The following is a 4120-nucleotide window of genomic DNA, read 5'->3' as shown; positions in this document are numbered from 1 at the left end:
TCTTCTCACATCCTTCTATTTATGGAGTACCACTCCTTCTCAATGCACAATTCGAACTCTATCTGATTAAGTTCGAATTCTTCTACCTCTTCCTTCTAATTTTCTTCTTCTCTGACACCTCAAGGAATCTCTATACTGTGACATAGAGGATTCCACATTTTCTTGTTCTCTTCTCTTTCATATGAGCAGGAACAAAGACAAAGGCATTCTTGTTGAAGCTGACCCTGAACCTGAAAGGACCTTGAAGCGAAAGCTAAGAGAAGCTAAGGCACAACCCTCTGTAGAGGACTTGACAGAAATCTTCAAAGAAGAAGAAACCATGGCAGCCGAAAACAACAACAACAACAACAACAATGCAAGGAAGGTGCTGGGTGACTTTACTGCACCTACTCCCGACTTCTATGGGAGAAGCATCTCTATCCCTGCCATTGGAGCAAACAACTTTGAGCTTAAGCCTCAATTAGTTTCTCTAATGCAACAGAATTGCAAGTTTCATGGACTTCCATTGGAAGATCCTCATCAGTTCTTAGCTGAATTCTTGCAAATCTGTGACACTGTCAAGACTAATGGGGTTGACCCTGAGGTCTACAGACTTATGCTATTCCCTTTTGCTGTAAGAGACAGAGCTAGGACATGGTTGGACTCACAACCTAAAGAAAACCTGGACTCATGGGAAAAGCTAGTCAATGCCTTCTTGGTAAAGTTCTTTCCACCTTAAAAATTGAGTAAGCTTAGAGTGGAAGTCCAAACCTTCAGACAGAAGGATGGAGAATCCCTCTATGAAGCTTGGGAAAGATACAAACAATTGATCAGAAAATGTCCATCTGACATGCTTTCTGAATGGAGCATCATAGGTATTTTCTATGATGGTCTCTCTGAACTATCCAAGATGTCTTTGGATAGCTCTGCTGGAGGATCTCTTCATCTGAAGAAGACGCCTACAGAAGCTCAAGAGCTAATTGAAATGGTTGCAAATAACCAATTCATGTACACTTCTGAAAGGAATCCTGTGAACAATGGGATTAATCAGAAGAAAGGAGTTCTTGAGATTGACACTCTGAATGCCATATTGGCTCAGAACAAAATATTGACTCAGCAAGTCAATTTGATTTCTCAAAGTCTGTCTGGAATGCAAAATACACCAAACAGTACTAAGGATGCTTCATCTGAAGAAGAGGCTTATGATCCTGAGAACCCTTCAATGGAAGAGGTGAATTACCTAGGAGAACCCTATGGAAACACCTATAATTTTTCATGGAGAAATCACCCAAATTTCTCATGGAAGAATCAAGAGAGACCTCAACAAGGTTTCAACAACAATAATGGTGAAAGAAACAGGTTTAGCAATGGCAAGCCTTTTCCATCATCTTCTCAGCAACAGACAGAGAATTTTAAGCAGAACCCCTCTGACTTAACAACCATGGTCTCTGATCTAATCAAAACCACTCAAAGTTTCATGACTGAAAAAAGATCCTCCATTAGGAATTTGGAGGCACAAGTGGGTCAGCTGAGCAAGAAAGTTACTGAACTCCCTCCTAGTACTCTTCCAAGCAATACAGAAGAAGATCCAAAAAGAGAGTGCAAGGCCATAAACATGGCCGAATTTGGAGAGGAAGGAGAGGAAGTGAACGCCACTGAGGAAAACCTCAATGGGCGTGCACTAGCCTCCACTGAGTTCCCCAATGAGGAACCATGGGAATCTGAGGCTCAAAATGAGACCATAGAGATTCCATTGGACTTACTTCTGCCTTTCATGAGCTCTGATGAGTATTCCTCCTCTGAAGAGGATGAGCATGTCACTGAAGAGCAAGTTGCTAAATACCTTGGAGCAATCATGAAACTAAATGACAAGTTATTTGGAAATGAGACTTGGGAGAACGAACCTCCTTTGCTCACCAAAGAACTGGATGACTTGTCTAGGCAGAAATTACCTCAAAAGAGACAAGATCCTGGGAAGTTTTCCATACCTTGCACCATAGGCACCATGACCTTCAAGAAGGCTCTGTGTGACTTAGGGTCAAGTGTAAACCTCATGCCTCTCTCTGTAATGGAGAAGCTAGGGATCTTTGAGGTACAAGCTGCAAGAATCTCACTAGAGATGGCAGACAACTCAAGAAAACAAGCTTATGGACTTGTAGAGGATGTTTTGGTGAAGATTGAAGACCATTACATCCCTGCTGATTTCATAGTCCTAGAGACTAGGAAGTGCATGGATGAATCCATCATCCTTGGCAGACCCTTCCTAGCCACAGCAAAGGCTGTGATTGATGTTGATGGAGGTGAACTGATCATTCAAGTGAATGAAGAATCCTTTGTGTTTAAGGCTCAAGGATATCCCTCTGTCACCATGGAGAGGAAGCATGAAGAGCTTCTCTCAAAACAGAGTCAAACAGAGCCCCCACAGTCAAACTCTAAGTTTGGTGTTGGGAGGCCACAACCAAACTCTAAGTTTGGTGTTGAACCCCCACATTCAAACTCTAAGTTTGGTGTTGGGAGGTTCCAACATTGCTCTGAGAAAATGTGAGGCTCCATGAGAGCCCACTATCAAGCTACTGACATTAAAGAAGCGCTTGTTGGGAGGCAACCCAATGTTATATTTTATCTATTTTTCTTTGTTATTTTTTGTTTTCTGTAGGTTGATGATCATGAGAAGTCACAAAATCAATTGAAAAAGCAAAAACAGAATGAAAAACAGAAAGAAAAACAGCACACCCTGGAGGAAGAACCTACTGGCGTTTAAACGCCAGTAAGGCTAGCAGATGGGCGTTTAACGCCCAGTCTGGCACCATTCTGGGCGTTTAACGCCAGAAAGGGGCACCAGACTGGTGTTAAACGCCAGGAAGGGGCAAGAACCTGGCGTTAAACGCCAGAAATGGGCACCAGCCCGGCGTTTAACGCCAGATTTGGCACAAAACGCAAATTTTCTTGCCACTTGGTGCAGGGATGACTTTTCCTTGACACCACAAGATCTGTGGACCCCACAGGATCCCCACCAACCCCACCACCCTCTTTCTTCTTCACCCATTCACCAATCACCTCAACACCTCTTCCCCAAAAACCCTTCACCTATCAAATCCCATCTTTCTCTTCACCACTCACATCCATCCTTCATAAAACCCCACCTACCTCACCCTTCAAATTCAAACCACTTTCCCTCCCAAACCCACCCATACATGACCGAACCATGAGCCCCCCTCTCCTATATAAACCATTCTTCACCCCTTCATTTTCACACAACCTAAACACCACTTCTCCCCCTCTTTGGCCAAACACAAAGCCATTCCCTTCTTCCTCATTTCTTCTTCTTCTACTCTCTTCTTTCTTCTTTTGCTCGAGGACGAGCAAACCTTTTAAGTTTGGTGTGGTAAAAGCATTGCTTTTTGTTTTTCCATAACCATTTATGGCATCCAAGGCCGGAGAAACCTCTAGAAAGAGGAAAGGGAAGGCAAAAGCTTCCACCTCCGAGTCATGGGAGATGGAGAGATTCATCTCAAGGGTGCATCAAGACCACTTCTATGAAGTTGTGGCCTTGAAGAAGGTGATCCCCGAGGTCCCTTTTTCACTCAAAAAGAGTGAATATCCGGAGATCCGACATGAGATCCGAAGAAGAGGTTTGGAAGTTCTTACCAACCCCATTCAACAAGTCGGAATCTTAATGGTTCAAGAGTTCTATGCCAATGCATGGATCACCAAGAACCATGATCAAAGTGTGAACCCGGATCCAAAGAATTGACTTACTATGGTTCGGGGGAAATACTTGGATTTTAGTTCGGAAAATGTAAGGTTGGCATTCAACTTGCCTATGATGCAAGGAGATGAACATCCTTACACTAGAAGGGTCAACTTTGATCAAAGGTTGGACCAAGTCCTCACTGACATTTGTGAAGAGGGCGCCCAATGGAAGAGAGATTCAAGAGGGAAGCCGGTTCAATTAAGAAGGCATGACCTCAAACCCGTAGCTAGAGGATGGTTGGAGTTTATCCAACGCTCAATCATTCCCACTAGCAACCGGTCCGAAGTTACTCTAGACCGGGCCATCATGATCCATAGCATCATGATAGGAGAAGAAGTGGAAGTTCATGAGGTTATAGCCCAAGAACTTTATAAGGTGGCGGACAAG

At 43.6% G+C, this 4120-nt stretch overlaps 1 non-coding gene across 1 annotated transcript; it reads right to left on the bottom strand.

The window, feature by feature from the left end:
- Positions 1–727: 727 nt before the first annotated feature.
- LOC130937737 (small nucleolar RNA R71) lies at positions 728–831 on the bottom strand. Its single transcript, XR_009068940.1, has one exon. It is a non-coding gene; the product is annotated as a small nucleolar RNA R71 (small nucleolar RNA).
- Positions 832–4120: the final 3289 nt, after the last annotated feature.

Source organism: Arachis stenosperma, chromosome 6 (assembly GCF_014773155.1).
Source record: "Arachis stenosperma cultivar V10309 chromosome 6, arast.V10309.gnm1.PFL2, whole genome shotgun sequence".
NCBI classification, from domain to species: Eukaryota; Viridiplantae; Streptophyta; class Magnoliopsida; order Fabales; family Fabaceae; genus Arachis; species Arachis stenosperma.
The sequence above is the reverse complement of the archived record's forward strand: the minus strand, read 5'-3'. Positions and strand labels throughout refer to the sequence as shown.